The sequence below is a fragment of the Porites lutea genome, chromosome 8, assembly GCF_958299795.1.
Source record: "Porites lutea chromosome 8, jaPorLute2.1, whole genome shotgun sequence".
Taxonomy (NCBI): domain Eukaryota; kingdom Metazoa; phylum Cnidaria; class Anthozoa; order Scleractinia; family Poritidae; genus Porites; species Porites lutea.
This window is the reverse complement of record NC_133208.1, coordinates 13,463,866-13,488,529: the sequence shown is the minus strand read 5'-3', so window position 1 is coordinate 13,488,529 and position 24,664 is coordinate 13,463,866. Positions and strand designations below refer to the sequence as shown.

The 24,664-nt window shown below is 39.3% G+C and overlaps 1 pseudogene; it reads right to left on the bottom strand.

Annotated features, from left to right (window-relative positions):
- Positions 1-110: 110 nt before the first annotated feature.
- The window catches only part of LOC140947001 (uncharacterized), a 48,985-nt pseudogene continuing 24,431 nt past the window's right edge, over positions 111-24,664 (bottom strand).

Below are 24,664 nucleotides of genomic sequence, written 5' to 3'. Positions count from 1 at the left end.
TTGAATGGTAACACCATAGGATTTCATCCACAGACTCAAGAGTTAGAACTACATACTAAATAAATAGTACCATGTGAAAGTTTTGCTGAAGAGATTTCATTTGAATGGTTCGTCTATACAGACTCAAAAGTTACAATATTTTACAAATCCTTTCATACGACAGAAAAAGCTCAAAGCTGTAGGCAATAAGCAAACTTACACAGGCAAAGTGACACAAAAAAGTTTATATTTTAATTTACACCTTTAGGCAATGTTTCATCATACAGACAGTTAGCCATGTTTTATTACAGTCTCTTTAAAGTATTAAATTCAGAGTATGATGTACATATGCCTATTAAATAACACTGCATTATGCTCCTAGATACAGTTTATTTACTCTTCCTTTTTTCAATAAAAATAATAAATATCTAGATCATTGAAAGCAGAGCCATCAGCACCTAAATAACTTTAAGGCAGGGATCTGAATGGCACTTTATTTTGAAATTGCTTCAGCTGCAGACATTACATTGATCTCCAACGGCTGGGCTTGTAAATAAATTTTAAATAAATTTTGTCATTCATGTTCTAAATCGCATCATTTCGATTTTAAATCGCACCACTTTTGTTCTATATCACATCATTTCTGTTTCGAATACAAAAGGAGATGCAAAAGCCTTTCTGTTTCCGCTTTTCAACAAACCGGCTACTTGATCAATAAAATATTGGTACTGCTTAAATTCTGCGATTTCAGAAAGGCTGCAATAAAGTGGTAATTGAACTGAGTGGAGAGCAATTTTGGTCTGAAATCAGAAACATTGAATTTGCCTACATTTTTGACGGTTAAGAGCCTCTAAAATTTTATAATAAATTAGTGATTAGAGCGCTATAACCTGACTTTTTGTCAAGTACCATAAATGAAGAATACACCCCGTGTAAGAGAGAATATTTGTCATGGATGTGAAACCGTGAGCCATGCAAAACCGATGGGTCATCTCCAAGTAGGTCTCGTCCAGCTTGAAGGCCTCATCTTTAATGGGCCCCACAGCGTCACCATATCCGTGTTCCTTCTCATATGTGTACCTTTCATTCATAATGGTAGCGACCTTAGGTTCAAGATATAGGGCGTTGATCACGGTTGCTAACATCGAAACAGCGAGACCAGATATCTAAGAAAAACAGCAAGCAGCAACAATTCAGTTATTTATATTGCAAATCACTGATAGGCCTAATCATCAGGAATGGCAGTCTCCTATAAAATGGGCAATGTCACGAGGGAATAATGGATGTTTTACATCAGTTCTCTGCTGAATTCATTACCTAGTGCCTTAACACTGTACCTATACAAAAAATTCTCCTGTAGAAGACATGAAACAATTTAATGAGAGGGCACTAGAGTCTGCTATGCTACACAGCCGTTCTTCGTGTCGTCACACTGACGTATCTTGCGTAGCAGGCGCTTGGAAGTAGTGGGCGCAAGAAAGAACGGGCGCGCCCGAGGGAGACAAGCGTGTCTCCCTCCCGCGCGCCCCTTCTTTTTTGTGCCCACTACTTCCAAGGGCCTGCTACGCAGGCTACACACAACGCTCCCCCCGTGTTTTGGCGAGGACCGTTGCGTGATCCTCCACTTGTGGCGAGGAACATTCCGTGACGAAACAGAGAACTGCTGTATAGCGGAAGACCTTTAATAGATAACAATGACCTCAACCAGGTTGGCGTCCAGCGGTTTTAGTGAAAACAAGGGTTTGGCTGGGGGGCTTAGTCTCGCGGGCTCATAAACCTGGTCTCGGTCATTGTTATTTAAGGATTTTCCTGTATAGCAGACTCTCGAAGCACTATCCATAACAGTTGTCTTGGTTATTTTTGCAGGGATAGCATTATAATTTGAAAAAGGTTGGCGAAACATTTTCAAGTTTAAATACATGTCCATTCTTGCTGTCCGAAGCAGCAGATAGCCTGGGAAAACAGCAGTTTCTCTTCGCTCTTCGCGGTGGCTTAGCAGCAGACAGAAGGAAATATGTTCAATGCCTAAATACAGTCTTTAAAGTGTACCATTAGGTCTAAAATTCAATTGATGTGACTCGAAGAAACGTTGTAGCTCTTTTAAAAGATGGAAAATAACGTGACATAATCCCTTAAAATGAAAGAGAAAAATCAAGAGAAATGGGAAGCGCCCAGTCTAGTCCGCCCTTGGGATATGTGAAGCTATGATTGGTCATTGCAACAATCTAAAGCTATGACTGGACATTCCAACGATCTCAGTTTTGAACAACGGATAGTCTGTCAGTCAATCATCTTGACCTGATGCAGGGATAGCGCGGCAGTAAAGCCACGTGATTCGCCAGAACAAACCTTCCAGTACTACCAGAGTTAAATTAAATTAAAGATTATTCGTCGCAACTTTACCTGTAACTTTTCAGATCCGTTCCACAGCTGCACAGGGTGCATAAGGTAATACGTAGTCAAAGCGACAGCTGATAAACATGAACCCACAGCGAAATAAACAGGAAAAAGTTCGCTTTGTAACCGGCCAAAGGTGTGTCTGGTCAAGGTAAAGTACATTTTGTAACCTGAAAGGCAAGACAAGTGCGAAGATTTCTAAGTTCTCTGTTGGCTTTTCATGACCGCACTTTTAGTGTAGACGAGGTAAGATCAAGATCGCGGAAGGCAAGAGTAACGTTAACTAGGAAGGTTTTGGGACGTGCCCCACCCAAAAACTTTAAATTATTGAAGCTACCCCAATGCAGGTGTTTTTCTACTGTTCTTGTTTTGAGTGACGTCTAGTGCACCGGTTGCAGATTCATCGCAGCGTGGAGGGGTCCTCTGAAGTCTTAATTATTATTTTTTTAATTCAGTCTGAGGAGTACAGGAATGAGAAAATTGAATCCTAAGAAAAGACGCTTTAGCACATAATTAGTTTTAACTGTTTTAAAAAGCATACAAGTTGTGTTTCCCTCTCCACCCACTCCTGCGACAAATACCATTTGTTTCGTGATTTTCCAGTTGCAAATTCAATTAGCGACTTGAAGTAATATGAACTGAGATATTTCAACACAGTACAGGCGTTATGCAAGGTCATTAAAGAGAAATTCATGTTTGATTTCACGTGCTACTGCAACTGCGGGTCTGTTTGTACGACTTCGCGCTTTTGGTACTTTAATTGAGTTCGGGTGTTTCGAGACTGTAACATAAAAGCTTCTTTCTTCATAAGCTGGCCCGTGGAGAACCGGCGTTTTTTTTTTCCTGTTTATCAGGCAAGCGACAGCGTGAAACACGCGCGACGTGAGAAGGATGCTTCGCGCTGTCTACGCTCGCCTGAAAAAACGCGGAAAAACAACACCTGTTCTTAAGATTATTCTTAAACCTATTTATAAGTATAATCGTTTCATTTCTGACAAAGGCCGATTTTCGTGTTTGAATAGATGACATTTAACAAGTAATTCCTCCAGTGTTTGCAAAGCCCATAAGGCCATCTCAGCGTTACTGAGGGCGAGGCAGCGAATGACGACTTGTTTTGGAAAACAAATCAATTTTTAACGGCTGTTGTTTTCTATCCGTTGTTGTTTGTCTCAGCAATGCAAACAACCTCAAAAGTTCTCGTGTTCTCTGCAAATATCACGACACAACAGCTCAAAAAATATTTCTAAAATTCCGCACAGAGCTTGAAATTGAAACAGCCATGGTTACTAATTTATCAGCTGGGAATAGTAGCCGGTTAGAAATTTTAAAAGTACGAACGACACAAACGATTGCGTGAAACTAGTAAAGTACTCGGCAAGTTGAACCCCACATAGAAAAGGCGTCGCAATTTATAAACCAAAGGTTGTCTAGAAACGTCGAGATACTCAAGAAAGGACTTGACCTAAATCGATTACAAAGCGACGTTAATCCGCTTACAGCTTTAGAGAGGCTTACATGCTACGTACGCAGCTTTTTGACCAACGTCACACCCCTTTTCAGTCTTAGTACATTTCTTAAAGCCTATTATGTAGAAAACCCCCTAAAACACCCTTCTGAACTCTCTTAAAGTATAAAACAGCGGAAAACTAATTCCACGGGCACTGGAAAACAACAAGAACTGATTGAACAAGCTTCAAGACAAGGAAAACAAAGGCTTTTTGTTTCATTTCATCATTCACATGAACTGAACTCCCTGTTTAAATTAACTGTGGAAAATTTTGTCAGTTTTCACACGAGGAAGATTGTCCTGAAATTTAAGTAAAGTTGGGTTTTTCTGTCAGTTTTATCAAAGCTGTAAGAAGTCCACATGTTTGTTTAATGGAAACAAAAATTACATCATGTCATACCCCACCTGGCCTAGTCTACTGAAATTACATTCATATGTTTTAATAGACTCCATGAAGGCCTGTTAGTCTCGCAGGAAAAAATAAGCATTTTTCGACATGCATTCTATTACTTATACACTGATAAAATATTCTCTACTCACCGGCAATGAATGTCACCCAAAATTGCATGCCCATCCATGTCCCAAAAGAGAATAAGTGGAGCAGACGAACACCAGTTCTGAGCATTTCTCCTTTTTGGATCTCTTCTGAAATTCTTGATGACAGGGTCACTATAACGAAAGCTAAGGCCATTCCAAAGACGTTCATGCAAAGTCTAAAAGTCATCTTCGAGATTCTAAACTTTCTTTTTAGTTTCTACTCTGATTTGTTCTTTTGCCAGTGAAGAATTTTCCTTTCTGAGGATTTGCAACTCGATCTGGTTGGTTTTATAGCTCCGAAAACATGTAACTACACACGTGTGCTCGGAAGTTTTAGCACTCTTAAAGCCACTTAAGAGATGTTTCATAACACATTCGACAAGTTCATCAGGTCGAACAAGAGGTTTAAATAGATGATAGATACAATTACAAAGCACTGCATGAATCAATGCGTTTTGTGTCTCCCTTAAGCCGTTTATAACTTGCGCGCCACGTTTTTCAATTTGGGAGTAGAATGACTTGGGGAAAGAATTTTTCAATGCTCTTATCATTTCTAAATGACTCTTTTAGTATTTAACATCGAGGAAATAAATAAATCTGTTTTTTACTGACATGCAGCTGATAGTCTTCCGCCTGTTAGCGTGTTTTAAAAGTGTACAGCTTATCAGGAACACTAAAAAACAAATGCCGCGAATTTCATAACGAACTAAACGTGATGGATTGCAAAATAAAAGTCGAAGGGAGACACTCCAGAGCACAAATCAGTATTAACAGCCAAGGGAAATACGTGATATCTATAAGCTTAAATTATGCGGAGATCATTTGAATTCGTGATGTTGCTAAAATATAATATTCGTGGGTGTTACATAGCAATTTTTGTATCCAAAACTGCTTAATATATAAGTCACATGGTAACCATGTTTTTCACTAGTAAGCCAGAGAAAGAGAAACATTTTTAACAGAACCACGCTAACAAGTCAGGAAAGCTTAAAAGGTAGTACCAGGAACAGACAGTACGCCACAGGAAAGTATTACATCAGGGATATTTCAGCGTAACCGTTATTTAAACTGTGACGCTTTCGGGTTTCAACCTCTGACATGAAAGAAAGACCTGCTGGACAGTAGGTTTCCGGGTTTCATGACGTTCCAGACTGAAAAGTTAATATGGGTTCTCGTTTCCAAGAATTTCATTCACGAATCGAATTATACACCACAAAAAAAGCTCAACAAAAATGTTAAGTAACACTTTGGGATTTCATCAGAACAGGCTTACTAACACAATCGGCCGTTCAGGTACTGAATTCATCTGCCATCGAAAGCTAACAAGAGATTTTATAGTTACTGAATGGACCAAAAGTAGTGCACAATCATTTGAATTTTACGGTTAGCCTTTTTCCACCGTCTAGAATCAATCCTTTGAAAAATTACAGATCACTGTTATCCTGATTTCAAAGAGGTGATACATGCCTTTTTTTTGGAGATTAAAATCTCCAATTCAAGTGTTACTCCCGCCAGAACAATCCTTGTTTACTAGTAAAGGTAAAACCAAAGCGATGACACATAGCTGAAAAGACACAATTCATTTTTCTTAGTAAATTACAACTTTTCTTTTTTAAGCTAGTACAGCTTCTTAAAGCAGGTAAGTGAAGGCGTCTGCGTTTTGAAAACTAAGCCTATCTTTTTTAAAGTTTGTCAGGTTAAAGTCCTACATCCTAAGCCATTAATTCTTAATCCTCAGCAAAATACCAATAATTAAATGATAAAGACAATTTTGTGCGATGCAAAAGAGTGCGCCAAAAATTGCAGCTGATCTTTTTAAGTTATCGAGAGGACAAAAGTGAAAGGGTAATTGCGCCTTTTATAATTAGTTCTTCCTTTGGACGTCATTAGCGTATATAATCGAACGGTTCAAAGATTTCCTGTTCGGAAAAGCGTAGCCTGAAGCGATATTGGCTTTCGTGTGGACGTATCCTTAGTATCGTTTCCTTAGGCTAACGCGATATCATCGTAACTAAGGCCAGGCCCAACGTCGAACTTTTAATGAGACGAACCAAACTCCAATTTGCGACAATCTAAATTAAGTTAAGATCGTCTGTTAGTTCAGACGTCGAACTTAGGACGCGTCAAACCAATCAACTGAACCAGAACCAAAAACAATTTTCATAAATTTTCATCATCATACAAATTTTTAGAATATATTAGTTTAGTTCGCTGAATGTGAAGATCGACTTTTGTCCCGGAGACGATCTTAAGACGCGCCTCAGACGTTCTATCCGTCTTAGGCAGACGGATAGAACGTGTTGGACGATCAAAGTCAGAGAACTTAACCGATCCTGACGTCGACGTTTTCATGAACTTAGCTCACTGAGCTTGGTTCGTCTCACGAAGGGCTAAGGCGTCGAAAGAGCAGATTCATCACTGTCAATTGCGCGTGATCTAGTTTCCCGCCGTTTATTCTTTGACGATCTTCCGTAGTTTGTGTCTCATCGGCCAAAATAATACCCCCTGACGACGATATAGAATACGTCTGGTTAAAAAAGCCACATCATGCTACAAACTAAAGGCGTTTCCGTTTGAAAATCCAGGTCAATACATCGTTCATCTTAAAGCATCTTTCAGCCTTCTTTGGTCACGCTGGCAATTTTTTCCCGTTCTGTAGTTTACCAAGGTACTATTTTGAGGTTCTTCTATTGTACATTGCGAAATAACTGATACCAATAGGAAGCTTAAGCAACCACGACTGCAACGAGGTTCCACCCCACTGTATCTGCAGCAAAACAACAGTCCTGCACGTGCATCATATTTACTTTTTGGTATGACTTCCACTGCACGCGACTCTCACCATGAAACTTCCCTACGCGACATTTAATGAAAAATATGAAAACACGATGACGAAGTTATCTTCCACTTTTTAAACTTGGAAGCATTCATGATAAAGAATTTGAACTCCACTGAAATTCACCTGCATTTTGGACAATAAATCTTTAATTTGAGGGTATCAAGAGGCTATAAATACTTCTAGCATGCAGACAGTTTTTTAAACACCTCTTTATACATGTTTATAATGGACACTGAAAAAAGCTGCCTAGTCAGGATTAAGCGAGTATACCGGATTTACATGATGTAGACATTCTTAAGACGTTTTAACCACAAGTTTTAAATAGTCTATCACAAGATCAGACGTCAGTCAGGAAAGGTAACAAACATAAAGATCATTCTAAGAAAAAGTAAAAGATTGCCAAAACCATTGAGTTCACATAAAGAAAAATGCTTCTTACCCAAAAAGTTTTCAATCGGTGAAGGGAATTGAAAGAGTGAGATCCGTTTTTATAGAATAGTCAGGTCGTATTTTGTGTTTGTTGGTTTGGTTACGACCGCAAAATAAAACATGGTGAAAGCTGCCTGAACAATTTTAACTATCTAATTTTTGTACCGGAAGTTTCAGTAAAGACTAGACGATTTATTACTCTCGTTTTACTTGAATAAAAGCTTAACATTAAACTTTTCGGAACTTTGTTGAGTAATTTAAAACGCAAGCAAAGATGACAAGCAGTTCATGGTTCAATAAAAAATAAACGTCCAGGTGGTTGAGGTTTTCCAAATACTTCTTGAGGAAGCGTTCTGCTCAGCCGGATTTCCCGAACAGTAACTGGCCGCCCGGGTGGTAATCAATTAAGCAAAAGCCACTATAGACTACGAGTAGTCCGCCATTTTTCCTCAGGGATAGTAGAGCTTGCGAAACGCGAGCACGCGTGAAAATCACCCCACGCAAGAAAAGGCAACACGCGGCGGGGAGAGAGAAAAATGAGGGACTACAGACAAAGCCCAAGCTTTTCACCCTTCACGGCCGACTGATTTTGGATTGTAAATTAAAGTTCGTATCTTCTTCCAAATCAATTAAGCACATCCAATGGGATTCCTTCCCTTATTGGGCTGTCATTGCTCTTGTCATCGGTAAACTGCAGGGGATATTTATTGCAAGCAAAAGAAAACCCAGATACTAATTTTCTTCACGGCTGTTTCGCATGAAGAACTTGATAGTGTAGGCAACAAACGACTTTTACTCATGCCAAAATGCTGCTTGTTCCAATGAATTTTTTTCTCTGACGGGTAGATTATGCTCTGGAGGACAACGTTTTGACTGGGCAAATGTGATTTTTGCCGCTTATTTCATACTGAGAGGTCGTGACACGCATATTAATTTTCTGCGGTTATTGTTTATGGTCGGCATGATTTGCCCTCTGATGCAAGAGCATTTTCTTTGACCTGTTTTGAAAAGTAAAGCTCTTCAATGCGGCTCAATAAGGGTTTTGGGTTGTTTGATTTCTCCGGCGATTGCCTCCTGGATCTGAATAATTTTAAGCCATTTTCTTTTTGGCTGTGAATGTGACGGGTTCCTGCAATGTTTTGTCACGCTGGGCCCAGCTCGTTAGGATATCTAAATCTCGAAGAATGGATTGCAGCTTAAACTAAAACTACGTTAACTATGGAGAATTGCGATGTGACTCAGTCATGACTGCTCATGAATTTTAACTGCCGCTTGTTTTTCTGGAGATAATGTGAGTCTTTGGACTGGAGCACGTAGTTCCTCCCTTGGTGAAAACTTTTGAATTAACTTAACAGCCTTGCGACTATTCTTTTATTCTCACTTTGTGATCAAGCAAGACCATGGTTTCGGTTCTCCACGCGAACCTTATCAGTTGCCGGGTTGGCTTTGTGCTTAGTTGCTTCTACAAGAGCAACTCTAGTTATTTGTTCTGTAAATTGTGATCATGTCGAGTGTTGATAGCGGCTGGCGCGTTTTTGACAGATGTAGACAGATTTCCACGGAAGAGCCAATCAGAGTTTTGCGTTGTGAGAGCAACGCATTAGTTCAAAAGCTTGGGCTTTGTCTGTAGTCCCTCATTTTTCTCTCTCCCCGCCGCGTGTCGCCTTTTCTCGCGTGGGGTGATTTTCACGCGCGCTCGCGTTTCGCTCGCTCTACTGTCCCTGAGGAAAAATGGGGGACTACTCGTAGTCTAAAGCCACTACTTAAGTCAGATAAGAGAGAAGACCGTTTTTCTCCCTCAAGCTAAATCCTTGATTTGTGTGTTTTGAACTTAGTTGAAAGTTAAAATCGTAATATTAAACACTGAATAAAAGTTGTAAAATGAACTTCTTCGTTGTCATGTTTGGCGCGTCACTGTTTTGAGACGGAAGTAAACGGTTGTTAGCCACACATCAATCAAACGTTTGTTGTGTGTCCATGCGGTTTGTGGTTTCCCTTGTTTCAAATCTTGCTTTACGTCCTAAGATTTTCGATTTCCTCACGGGTCGTGCAAAAGAATAAATCATTTCCTTAAAGATTTCAAAAGAGGTTTAAAGTCCATTCTTTTGGTGGGGTTTTGAAAAAGTGTCACTTAATTGTGCTTTACTGTGTGAAAATAACAAACAAGTGATCAAAATTTAATATTTATCTATTTGTTGAGGTGTGATCGTTTTCACCTCGTCGTAAGAGCAGGCTTGCATGCTTATATCATCGCCACGAAGGCAGTTACCTGCGGGCAGAAGTATCATCTAGTTATAACTTCCTTCCTCATTTTTCTCTCTCCCCACTGCGTCTCGCCTTTCTCGCTTGGAGGTGATTTTCACGCGCGCTCGCGTTTCGCTCGCTCTACTATCCCTGAGGAAAAATGGGAACTACTCGTAGTCTAAAGCAGCTAAGGTTATCAGGCCCCCAGAAAGTAAGGGACACTGGTGATCCAGGACAAAAAAAAAACAACCGGGCTTCAATTTATTTATACTAGGATCCTGGATTCCAGGGGCTTAGAGTGGGACTCAACTATTTCTTAAGGCATCTACATTTTAGTTCTCTACTAAAATTAGAGATTGCCGGTTACTTCGAGTCTCGGCCCGAGGAACGCCCGCCCCGTTTTCCCGCCCTTTGGACACACAGAAAGGAACAGGAAATTTAGTAGTATCCGATATCGACCGATAAAGGCGGTGTGTTACCACGCTCTCTAAAAATAAATTATAAGAAACTGAACAAAACACTTATTTATTTCCCAAATTATGCTAGCACAAGGCCCTGCAAGACCTGATCAAACAACGCAATCCCAAAATTTCTTAAGTGTGTCGTTCATTTTTTGGGTTACGTTCTGCGTGAGTGATCGTGTTTGTCAGGAGCATGCACAACTGGGATCAGCATTTCTAAACTTATTCATTTGGCAGCCGTTGTAAACTCCCTTGTAGAGGAATAACCGATATCAAATTTAATTCTTCAAATCAATAAACAGATGAATTATCATAATGCTTTAGACTGATCCAAGTATACCTTAAGCTACCTTAAGGGCGGAAGGAAGGTAGGCTAGGCTGAATTAAGGGCTAAAGTGGACCAAGGATTGCGGATGTCGGGTAGAAAAGATGATTTTTCTACCTGTTTTATCTTCTTACTTCTGAATCACGCCCAAACTTCCAGAGCTGATTATTGACACTGGGCTCTGGCTCAAAAAACAAACAAGTAAAAAAAAAACCAACAACAAAAAGCCTTTTAAGTCGGTCTAAACCCAATGCCAAAGAATTTAACTTCACTATGAACATTGCAATCTGTACCAAGAAGGTATATAGCGCAAACTCACACTCAGGAACCTAGCTATTGATCGCGCTCCAGAAATAGTCGAAGTAACCAACCAAATTCTTCGATGACGTTTAAGCTCAAGCATTTGACTGGAGAGTAAGAAAATATGAAATAACCTTGTGAAAGGAAAAATCAATACATTTCAGTGAGAAAGTCTAAACGCGTAGTCTGGGAAAGTATTAAAACAACGGGAAGAACAGTTTCGTCGCACTTAAATTCGAAACGTTGTAAAAGAAAAAATTGTTCTAATTGTTACTGAAATCGCGGTAGCTCAATCTATATGCATTCTGCTCTGTAGGCCTACTCAATCCTTAGCCTTATAAAAACGTTAAATTGTTCAATGACAATGACAATGTTCACAAGGTTTCATCGAAAATCTGACTTTTCTTTATGAACGGCGTTTTCAGCGAACCTCTTGACGGTCGGATCTGGGTTTAACCCATTCGTGCCTGGAGATTTTGCCGAAAAACGCGTTTTGAGTCTAGTTGGGTGATTTTCTGGTAACTGTCGTGCTATAAAGAGCTAAAGCTTACCACAAACCGGTTTACAGGTCGTACACTTCGCGGCCTTCTGATCCAGATGCAAATTATCGGCTTGTGAAGTTCGGCAAGCGTAGAATGAAGTCTAAAAGGGGTTTAAAAGTGACACAGCAGTCTTGACTTTTACTTTTCGCTTTCTCTCCTCCCCTCTTTTTTCGCTTTTCTTGCCTCATTTTTTTTCTCTTGCTGGGCATTTAGTAGGCTTCGTTTTGGTGGGAAGAGATTTTAGGAAAGCTTTTAGGATCTTAGGATTAGGTGAAAGGGAAGGTATGTGAGCACAGGAACAAGATTTTCATGGAGATTTTCAGGTCAATGTCACATGGTTTTTTGCTTCTTTCTCCGGTGTCCTTGACTGAATTGTGCTCATTCTGGTATGGTTTGAAAGATCTCTTCACTCTGCACAAGTTAGTGAACAAAGTTGTCCTTGACCGTTAAATTGATGACATCACAAAGGATAGAAAGGACGTGGATCCGCACAGGCGGTTACAGGAGGTTCAGGGGCGAATGGGTTAATCAGTCTTAAACAATTTGAATCGGTTGAGTGAATAACACTTCTGAATCAAGGTCTTTAACAATATTAAAGCAATGAAACGTCATATTAAGAAATCTTGAGACAACACTGAGCTATTCATACACGTTTTTTTTACTCCAAGGAGAGCATTCACAGCGGAATCGGGTTTAAAGACAATTATATCAGTCTCCAACAAGAGATAACCATTGTTGGGTTAAATCAATTTTAATGGCCTGGCTAAAATTTTATCCAGTTTGTTTTCATTGTAACACATTCTAACTTACAAAAAAGGATAAAGAGAGCTTTACGTTTGTAGATAAACTAAACCATACTACCAGAAGACCAGCAGGGAAGGTCTATTAGTCTACAAACAAGGCATAAAGCACTTTCGCAAACAGCAACGTGTGAATGAAACCACAAAAGGTTTGTTAACACAGCAAATCTCACCACTGAGTAATGTAGCAAGCAAGTAGAACACTGATACTCTAAAATAAGGGTGGATGTGATCATCTATTGTAAGAAGGACTAAAACAGTACCACGAAAATTAAAGCTAGAACGACCAGTGCGGAAATTTTTCCGGTTACCGGTAATCACTCGGTAGGACATGACGTAGCCTACTTCAGTTAATTTTTCTCTCTGATCTTGTGACTGATCATGCAGACTGAATTTTGGAAGAATCTAGCCCTTTCAACGTCACCATTTTTTTTTCGGATAAGCAGGGCGGGATTAACTCAACGACTTTCCAGTTTAAGTGGGTATGAGAGCATAATTGATATTCATTTTTCTTGGAGGAAGTTAAGTATGGGGGATAAGCTCAGTGAGTTTACAGGGAAAAGAGGGTATTATGTCATATTCACGTAGTTATTTTTCCAGAAAAATTCTAATGAGTGAGGGCGTAAATTGCTCTTTCCTTTTATAAACAATTTGAGAGCATAAGTATGGGTCAGTAATGGCATGATTTGTAGTGATAATAAGAAACTGCGCCACAAAAGTAAGTTTTAACCTTCCAATATTATCATCAAACAAAAACAAAAAGAAAAAGAAAGAAAGAACAACCGCTCGATTTTCGCGCCTGCTTTCATTTTCGGGCAGCGAAAATCCAATTAGAAAGATTAAGATTCGCGTTTACGGCAAACGGCAAACGTGAGATGATTGAAGCTGAGAATTTCTCAGAATAGAAAACAAGCAGATAAAAACTGTCCAGAACAATTCTTATAAATAAAATTGGAAAGAAACTACTCATTTTTGAGTAGAAGTAATAAACAGTTAACGACAATTAAGGGAAAAACTTTGTCACGTGGTACAAATTCACGTTTGCCGTTTGGCGTAAACATGAATCTTAATCTCTCTATTGTCTCCCATTTAACCTCTGCTGAGAAGAGTGCTAAATTTTCATTTACTTAAACCTTTCATTCACACGGAAAAATGTTTCATCGTGTAATTTCACGCGCGTGAATGAATTGTAACCTTACAATATTCTCTCGTTGAATCATGATCTCTTTACTTTGGGTCTTTACTTTGAGCACTACTTTCACATGGTACAGTTTACTTAATAGTAAAAATGTTCTGAACTTGGCCCCTTTTTTAAGTGAACAGGTTAAATACGGGAAAGAAAAACGTCATCCCGTATTAAACCTTTTCACTTCCAATGAAAGGGCCAAGTTGAATATTCTGGAAACAATACCAGATTCCATTTTGTTAAAGGGGGAATGACCTCATGTCAGTTGCGAGAAGAAAAAAAAACAAACAAACAAACAGAAAAAAAATCTAGAACAAAGTGTTGCCAAAACCATTACTTCCGGCACAGAAAAAAATTTTTGGCAGAAGATTTATGTGAACCATATACGCTAGGAAAGCAACATCTCCTTTTGTAAGAAAATAGTCGTTATACGGGAGGAAGTTAACCCCGATGATATCCTCTATTAGAGTAAAATAATAGCACACAAACAATGGCCAGTGTAAGCTGATCAAAGCGTTAATGGTCATGGCGAATTCAGAATAACTCACTCTGACAAGTAAAGAATTAACGTCTTTACACGTACGATCTCTTATACCTGAGTTTCCGCAGTGGTTCTTAAAGTAGCTTAAAGCAGCTTTAGGCTTTGTCGAGTCTGTCTTTTTTTTCATTTTCACTTGATGAAGAAAAGGTTCTACGTTTTTGGTGCTGCATGGTCACGTAGGACATGTAAATGCCTACTACCTTTAATTCATAATTTGCAAAGTGTATCTAACTTTTAAATCCCGAACCAGATCGAGACATTTCGTGGATAGAAAGTTTCAAAAGTGAACATTACACTGAGATAATATCTCTAAATAAGAGAGAAAGTATCAACAACTTAAAACTAATTTGACAAAGCGCAACATTTGCTTTTGGTGGCAAATTATTGTTAATTTTTTACCTGTATGGAAACATTCAGGAAATAGTTGCACAAAGAATACTGATCAGATGAGCTGAAAAGACGTTAAACCCCATTTAGAATCTAAAAAGAAGCCGGGTCTCTATTTCCTTGGAGGTATCAGTGAGGCCTGCACGGAACAGAGAATAGACCTTTTACCGATACGGCGGCCATATTGAATTTATTAGATTTAAGGAGTATTATGGGATGCCCAGGGGCACTCGCTCAGTATTTTGCGCGCTTTTCGCGCAAAAAGAGAACTTCAAGGTACATTTCTCGGGAAAAAGGTGATCATATTATATCCAAATACAGCACAACCATCTTTTTTTCCCATTACAATCTTTTTCTAGGAAAACTTAGAGAAAACTTGGCCCGAAAAGCGCGCGTAAATACTGATTCAAGTATACTGGATCGTCCTCATGCCCCCTGGGCATCCCATAATACTCCTTAAATCCAATTAATTCAATATGGTCGCCGTATCGGTAAAAAGGTCTATTGGAATTCTTAGAATGTGAAAACGTCGTGAGGTATCTCATGACGACATAGAGTGACTGAGTGAAAGAAAGAAAGTCATTAATGAACATCGTAACCTCTTGCAACAAAAACAAAATATTGTAAAAAGAGAGCACTTTAACAGGTCAATAATAAACGCTATTTAAGTTACAAGTTGCACCACAATGATATTAATAGTTCAGTATGGCGTAAACTTTCTCTACCTTTTTTCACGATCCCACTGTTTCTCGTTGTCCACGGACTTAAGGGAAGGTGGAGTAAGCCAGGAATTGGCCTGTCCTGATGCATTGTACATAACCTTTAATCTAGCGATTTAGCCAGGGCTGAAAGCGAAGCTTTCGATAATATACTTACAATTTACTCAAACAAAAAATTAAATCAAGCAATGCTAGACGGCGACGGCAACGAGAACTGCAAAAAAATTGATAGTCTAATTAGCAACAAAAAACAACTTTGCAAGTGCAGCACACTTTTTTGTACATTTCTTTGCCGTTCTTTTGCACGACCACAACGTGAAACTTGCTAGTTACACAATTTATGGGGAAAAAAATGTCGTATGTGCTCACCGAAGATTTTGTTCAGCTTGTGTTTCTGTTCGCTTTTCTTTCACTACCGCTCATTTTTACCTTGCTGGCTTCTCCTCGCTGACCGCTAGCATTTCTTATTTTCTCAACGCCGATATAAAAATGTCACGTTGTTTTCCAACAAAATACGTCACCTTTGTTTTCATCTCTCGCTCTAGCTCTTTCTTTGTTATCTGTGTCAGTGTAGACATGAAAACTTAGTCGAAGAAAGACTCGACTTTCTTGTTGTTTTTTCTCTCTAAACGTCCGGGTGGCCACACGATTTCGCGCCAAAAACCTCCAGTTCCATTTAGGTTGCTACACCTGTTGATTGAGTTATTTTACATTGGTATGCCTGTGGTGTAGACGGACGCACGGGATGGTGGGCGTACGGTCACGTGACTACCACAATTTCTCGGATGCACAGATAACCAAATTTTCTTACCCATAGTTCTCCACTGCGCGCGCAAGAGCTCCGTTAAAACCTACTGACCTTTATTTCCAAATGTGAATTACATTAGAGTAGAGGTACAAGTCTGCCACTTTTAAAAAAATTAATGCGCACAAACACAAGTTCAACTATCAGGAGGCCTCCAACTATGCGCTTTCTTTTAATCTCCCGTTCATTTTAAGCCGTTGTTGTTGACAGGGTGAAAAATACGGTGATAGAAATACAGCCAAAATCTGAAATTTTCCCAAGCTAAACCTACAATTGGTGGTACGTCATTAGTAGTCTATTAAGACGGAATCCATAGGGAAATTAAGTAATTTTAATTGACTTTGAATCGTTAATGATTCGCGGGGATGAATTAAACATGTCCAAATCCTGGTTGGCCAAACAAGCGCCCGATATAGAAGACGGAACCTCTGATTCACTAACATTTCAGTCGGTTGTCAAAAATCAGTGTCACAGAGTTCCTTTAAGCGACGTTGACTTTAGTTATAAATAAGGCACAAAGAAAATTAATGCTCTGTATTCGTGATGTATTCTACTCTTGTCCGCGACATCGAGTGATTGAAATTCATTTCTAAAATTCATTTGGCCTTTTTCCAGGCCAACGTGATTTCGCATACCTCACCTTAAGTCCTTAACTTCAGAATATCATACCGTGAACAGTACATCATTTATTTGTTCATCATTTATTTATTCCTTCCTTGTCTACAAAACATATACCTTTACTTGTCAATAAATTTCGCTCCTTGTCACTTGAGCTCTAAAAAACTAACGATACTTACTTTCTAAAGATGCTGTTTAGTGTAATTTTTGCTGGGTCCTGTTTGTCGTCTGTGCATGAAATCCTACAATGTGACCATTTAAATGGTAGCCTGGGAAAACAGCAGACATTTCGCGACGCCATCAATGGTTTCCCCGCGAAATGACGTCTGATAATAGAGCGCAGAAATCCATACTGATGACGTGTCACTACCCAGATCTCGGTCCCACGCGGTACAACCAATCAGAAGCACCACCCAGATCTGGGTAGTGACACGTCATCAGTGTCGAATTTCTGCGTTCGTTTCTCAAATGTCATTTCGCGGGAAAACCATTGATGGCGTCGCGAAATGTCGCGGGCTGTTTTCTAAGGCTACCATTTAAATGAAAGCTACTGAGCAGTGCTTTCCTAAGGTCATGTTATAATGATGCACAATGCACATCACATTTTGAGACACTACATGAAATTGTTAAGTCTCACCATTCAGGCGAAAGCTACTGAGCAGTACTTTCCTGTGGTAATGTTTATTACGTTGTACAGGGTGGTTCTTGCTACTGAGTGTGTGGTTGAAGTCCTTAAATGTGACCATTCAAACGCAAGCAACTGAGTAGTACTTTCACGCGGTGATTTTTGTTAACACTTATGCTGCTCAAGGGGGGGGGGGGTCCAAACTCTCAAGTCCCCAGATGGAATCCTTAGTATCCGATGCAATGAAAGTCACTAAGCATTACTTTCACGTACTGTGATTTATTACGCAAATAACATCCTTACGTTTGAGATTTAGGATATGAAACTGTGAGTGCAATAGGGTATTTCCGAGTTCCAAAAATCTCACTTTCGAAACGAGGCTAAGTGCAAAACCTTTCTTGTAAAAATGAGATTTAATTGCACGATAATAAAAATCATCTTAGCCTCGCTTTTAAACAGAGGCTTGGAGCAACTCGAAAAATGGCCTATTGAGATTAGAGGGAGCCACTTGCGATATTAAAGTTTCGAAAAGTATTTTGAGGTCTCTTTGAGCCAGCAACATGTACTTGCTATGACTTCTGATTGGCCTTTTGTTTTGTGTGCGTCTGTGATTGGCTGACTGACTTTGTTGCTGGTTTTACGACAAATTGAAAACCACTCCACCATTGTCAATAGTTTACTATCGAGTAGCAAACGGTCAAATATTAAAATCATCTTTATACAAAATGGAACTTACTAAAGACTAAATTCTCGGCAAACAAGCAGTCAGATTAATTAACACAAGTGATTAGAACTACTGCATCTTTAACATTTGTGATAGCAAGCACCCACACACAAACAACTTTGGGGGACAAAATTAATGTCCATTTGAACAATTAACCATAAATCTTCATCTGTATCTTACTTAAATACCTTAGCAGGGCGCATGCACTCCTTCGCAACCATTACATGCGTCACACAACGCTTCTCTGTCATGAAGACACGAACTGTGTAACACTCTAAGGCTCATTTATCCAAATCTAATTTGGAGTTTGTTAAATTTTCATGTCTTTTTTAAAATTACATTGTATTAAAGAGATAATCACACAGCACAATTGCATCACTGAAGATATGTTGCGTGACACTATAAGGGCCATCACGCCACACCAAACAAAAGTGAACCCAGAACGTGACATAATTTCGTGTAGGTTAGGAACACCTGTACCTGTGCGTACAAAGAAATATTGCGTGGCGCAAATAATGATTGCGATGGAGACTTTCGCAAGGCAAACGACGCGTGATAAGCGAGCGAAAAGCTCGTCCGTCTTATCTTTAAATACACCATCCTGGCATGTGCAATTCTCTTCTTTACGTCAGCAGAGCAACTGTTTAGCAAACAAGCCAGAGGTTTGTAATTTGCCATTACACTTCCTCACATACATGAACTTACAAAATGGTTGTACTTCACAGTGTTTCCTCGAGATACCCAAGAAAAGACTTGACCTAAATCGATTACAAAGCGACGTTAATCCGCTTACAGCTTTAGAGAGGCTTACATGCTACGTACGCAGTTTTTTGACGAACGTCACACCCCTTTTCAGTCTTAGTACATTTCGTAAAACCTATTATGTAGAAAACCTCCTAGAACACCCTTCTGAACTCTCTTAAAGTATAAAACAGCGGAAAACTGATTCCACCGACACTGGAAAACAACAAGAACTGATTGAACAAGCTTCAAAACAAGGAAAACAAAGGCTTTTTGTTGAATGTCATCAAACACATGCACTGAACTCCCTGTTTAAATTGACTGTGGAAAATTTTGTCAGTTTTCACACGAGGAAGATTGTCCTGAAATTTACGTAAAGTTTGGGTTTTTCTGTCAGCTTTATCAAAGCTGTAAGAAGTCCACATGTTTGTTTAATAGAAACAAAAATTACATTCATACCCCACCTGGCCTAATCTACTGAAATTACATTCACATGTTTTATTAGACGCCATGAAGGCCTGTTAGTCTCGCAGGAAAAAATAACCATTTTTCGACATGCATTCTATTACTTATACACTGATAAAATATTCTCTACTCACCGGCAATGAACGTCACCCAAAATTGCATGCCCATCCATGTCCCAAAAGAGAATAAGTGGAGCAGACGAACACGAGTTCTAAGCATTTCTCCTTTTCGGATCTCTTCTGAAATTCTTGATGACAGGGTCACTATAACAAAAGCTAAGGCGATTCCAAAGATGTTCATGCACAGTCTATAAGTCATCTTCGAGATTCTAAACTTTCTTTTTAGTTTCTCCTCTGATTTGTTCTTTTGCCAGTGAAGAATGTTCGTTTCTGAGGATTTGCAACTCGATCTGGTTGGTTTTATAGCTCCGAAAACATGTAACGACACACGTGTGCTCGGAAGTTTTAGCACTGTACGAGGGTCTCAATGGGGTTAACCGATAGGCGTGAAATGGCCAAAAATTTAGTCGATAGCCGTAAAAATTGAAAAATTTTAACCGTTAGCCGTAAATAGAGTAAAAAAGAGTTAACCGTAAAAGAAACTTTTCCCTAGATTCCCTCACTTATAGTTGCGTTTTTTATTTCCCGGCTAGTGTGACATCCATACGCACGTTGGGCGAAGCGCCTTTTAGGTGTTGACCAAGACCTAGGCTCCATTTTCGCCGCTCTCTCAGGGAACTAATTTTTTCCATAGCGAAAGTGTGGCTTCTTGCTGGGGATTAATATTTGCGATTTTTAGGAGGTCGAGCCCTTGAGACATTAGTGAAACAACACGCAGAGATGTCACTGTTTGTAAAACACGTTGCTGATGAACAACATTTCCCTGTTTTCCTCTGACGCTACGGTAGACATTGCCATGCCCAGTCCCTGTACGGCGTCTTCCCACGCAATCTCGGTCAAGGTATTTTGGTGGCGAACTTGCATGGACCACGTGACCCGAAACGCATTAGCCGCGCGGAATAATGAGGCCCACGGACAAGGCAACGGCAGACAGTCGTTCCATACAGTCCTTCGCTATAATTAAAAACACTGGACACGGGAATTTTTTTATAGGTCGTTTTCGTCTGAGGCTAGCCTGTGTACAGTCGCGCCCTCCCCACAGACACCCCTTCTCCGATTTTTTCTGAGGGGAGGGGGCGGCTGTACACAGGCTATCTGGAACGGATAATCCCGTCTTCAAACTGTCCGTCGTAATTGACGGATAAAGTCAGGCGGATTGTTTACTCAAAATTAAGGCTATTCCATTTTCGAATTAAGAAGTATTACCTATCTGACGCGAATCATCAAATGGATAACCCGTCTCACACAAATAATCCGTCTCTAGTGTGAAAACGGCCATTTCTGTTATAATGAATGTCGCACCCTGGCCTTGAGTTGGGCGTTTGCTTGTCTGCTTTTTCTTTTTCACAAAGATTATTTTTAAATTGATTATTGACATTTCTATGTGTAAAATTATATTAGAAGAGAAATACTTTATAAAAAGTATGATCTATCAAATGTTAAAATTTTTCAAAAGAATAGGTTGTTTCATCCCGAGATGATCCAAAGACCTTTATTTTGATTTAAAGATACAAAAAATACAGGTTGATTAATATTTAACTTTTTGAAACAAAAGAAGTTAATTTTTAACTTTTTGTTAACCGTAACTGAAAAAAATTAACCGATAGCCGTAAAAGAACCAAAATTTTAGCCGATAACCGTAAAAGCCACCACCCCATTGAGACCCTCCTGTACTCTTAAAGCCGCTTAAGAGATGTTTCAGAACACATTCTACAAGTTCATCAGGTCGGACAAGATTACCTTTAAAAAAACTTACCTTAACTCATGATAGATAAATTACAAAGCACTGCATGAATCAATACATTTTGTGTCTCCCTTATGCCGTTTATAACTTGCGCGCCACGTTTTTCAATTCGGGAGTAGAATGACTTGGGGAAAGAATTTTTCAATGCTGTTATCATTTCTAAATGACTCTTTTAGTATTTAACATCGAGGAAATAAATAAATCTGTTTTTTACTGACATGCAGCTGATAATCTTCCGCCTGTTAGCGTGTTTTAAAAGTGTACAGCTTATCAGGAACACGAAAAAACAAATGCCGCGAATTTCATAAGGAACTAAACGTGATGGCCGTTGCAAAATAAAAGTCGAAGGGAGACACTCCAGAGCACAAATCAGTATTAAAAGCCAAGGGAAATACGTGATATCTATAAGCTTAAATTATGAGGAAATCATTTGAATTCGTGATGTTGCTAAAATATAATATTCGTGGGTGTTACATAGCAATTTTTGTATCCAAAACTGCTTAATATAAAAGTCACATGGTAACCATGTTTTTCACTAGTAAGCCAGAGAAAGAGAAACATTTTTAACAGGACTACGCCAGGGAAGTTTTTCTGGCTAACAAGTCAGGAAAGCTTAAAAGGTAGTACCAGGAACAGACAGTACGCCACAGGAAAGTATTACATCAGGGATACTTCAGCGTAACCGTTATTTAAACTGTGACGCTTTCTGGTTTCAACCTCTGACATGAAAGAAAGACCTGCTGGACAGTAGCTTTCCGGGTTTCATGACATTCCAGACTGAAAAGTTAATATGCATTCAATGGTACATGTAACAATTCTAGTTTCCATAATTTCATTCACGAATCGAATTATACACCACAAAAAAAGCTCAACAAAAATGTTAAGTAACACTTTGGGATTTCATGTACCGAGGCTTACTAACACAATCGGCCGTTCAGGTACTGAATTCATCTGCCATCGAAAGCTAACAAGAGATTTTATAGTTACTGAAGGGACCATGCAAAAGTAGTTCACAATCATTTGAATTTTACGGTTAGCCTTTTTCCACGGTCTAGAATCAACCTTTCGAAAAATTCCAGATCACTGGTATCCTGATTTCAAAGAGGTGATGCATGCCTTTCTTTTGGAGATTGAAATCTCCAGTTCAAGCGTTACTCCCGCCAGAACAATCCTTGTTTACCAGTAAAGGTAAAACCAAAGTGATGACACCTGAAAAGACACAATTCATTTTTCTTAGCAAATTACGTTTCTTTTTTTAAGCTAGAACAGCTTCCTATAGCAGGTAAGTGAAGGCTTCTGCGTTTTGAAAACTAAGTCTATTTTTTAAGTTTTTCGGGTTAAAGTCCTACATTCTAAGCCATTAATTCTTAATCCTCAGCAAAATACTAATAATTGAATGATAAAGACAATTTTGTGCGATACAAAAGAGTGCGTCAAACAATCGTGACAGGGCTGTTTGCAAGTGATCTTTTTAACTTATCTAGAGGACAATAGTAAAAGGGTAATTGCGCGTTTTAGTTCTTCCTTTGGACGTCATGAGCGTATATAATCGAACGGTTCAAAGATTTCCTGTTCGGAAAAACGTAGCCTGAAGCGATATTAGCTTTCGTGTGGACGTATCCCTAGTATCGTTTCCTTAGGCTAACGCGATATCATCGTAACTAAGGCCCAGGCCCAACGTCGAACTTTTTATGAGACGAACCAAACTCTAATTTGCGACAATCTAAATTAAGTTAAGATCGTCTGTTAGTTCAGACGTCGAACTTAGGACGCGTCAAACCAATCAACTGAACCAGAACCAAAACCAATTTTCATAAATTTTCATCATCATACAAATTTTTAGAATATATTAGTGCAGTTCGCTGAATGTAAAGATCGACTATTGTCCCGGAGACGATTTTTAAACGCGCCTGAGACGTTCTATCTGTCTTAGGCAGACGGATAGAACGTGTTGGACGATCAAAGTCAGAGAACAGTGTCCCGATTATGCGCACGCGCGAGCGTCATCTGTTTGTTCTTCAAAAGACAATAGAACTGTCAAATTGACTCGACAAGATTTCCTTCCGGACCGCACCGCCGACAGAGATTTGTTGTTTATATTCTCAAGTAATATTTTAGACTTTCGAAGAAGTCCTTCGTCTTATATAAAAATTTGGCTCGCGGTTCGAAGACTCATCGCGATTTTATCGCTAGCTGGGCCGCCTCACGACCTGAAAATCTCGTTCCGCTCGCTTTAAAAACATATTTTCTAATTTGAAACTCGTGTCAGAGGTCAATCGCTCCAAGTCCAGTAACATCTGCCTGATTTGCTCGCGTTCTAGCCTCAAACGTTTGAAAGACATAAATAAAAATGCAATCTCAACGCTATGAATCATCACAAAGGTTAGTCAAAAATGATATTATGATTTCATGTCACTAGTTTTTCAAAACATGTAGCGCCTGTTTGTTTGATTTTGTCGGCCGTAGGGAGATTCATTTAAAAGTTTACTAACGCGTCGTTGCAGAACATTCTGCTTCACGAAGCTCCCCTCCACAAGATCTCCTCAGTCACATCAATGTCTCAACGGCTTCTTTCTTACAGTCTTTATTGTTGCTGTTTCATTTCTGCGTATTCCTTTCACAATTATCTGAGCTTGTATGGAAGCTAGTAGAAGAAATAAGCCTTCAATCGGCATCAAACTGCTTCCAATCTTTTGGTCCTCCGGCCAACGGCAATAAAAGTAACGCCAAAAAATCCAGATTTTGCCCAAATCGAAACTTAACAGGAACAATATATCATTGATCTATAATCCTGAGAAGTTTTAGTGTCGTATTGAACCCGGCCAAGCGCGATGCAAACGGATTTTTCAAGATTCTCTTACTCTCCTCGCATCTTTTGATTTCGCGACATCCTGTCCAAAAATCAAAGTTTGGTGCATGCGCAGTAACGGGATACTGTTCCTTTAACTGATCCTAACGTCGAAGTTTTCATGAACTTAGCTCACTAAGTTTGGTTCGTTCGCCTAGGCCTAAGGCGTTCAATGAGCAGATTCATCACTGTCAGTTGCGCGTCACCTAGTTTCCTGCCGTTTATTCTTTAACGATCTTCCGCAGTTTGTGTTTCATCGACCAAATAACACCCCCTGACGACGATATAGAATACGTCTGGTTAAAAAAGCCACATCATGCTAAAAACTAAAGGCGTTTCCGTTTGAAAATCCAGGTCAATACATCGTTCATCTTAAAGCATCTTACAGCCTTTTTTGGTCACGCTGGCAATTTTTTCCCGTTCAGTAGTTTACCAAGTTCTCCTACTGTACATTGCGAAATAACTGATACCTATAGAAAGCTTAAGCAACCGCGACTGCAACGAGGTTCCACCCCACTGTATCGGCAGCAAAATAACAGTCCTGCACGTGCATCATATTTACTTTTTGGTATGACTTCCACTGCACGCGACTCTCACCATGAAACTTCCCTACGCGACATTTAGGGAAAAATATGAAAACACGATGACGAAGTTATCTTCCACTTTTTAAACTTGGAAGCAGTCATGATAAAGAATTGGAACTCCATTGAAATTCACCTGCATTTTGGACAATAAATCTTTAATTTGAGGGTATCAAGAGGCTATATATACTTCTAGCATGC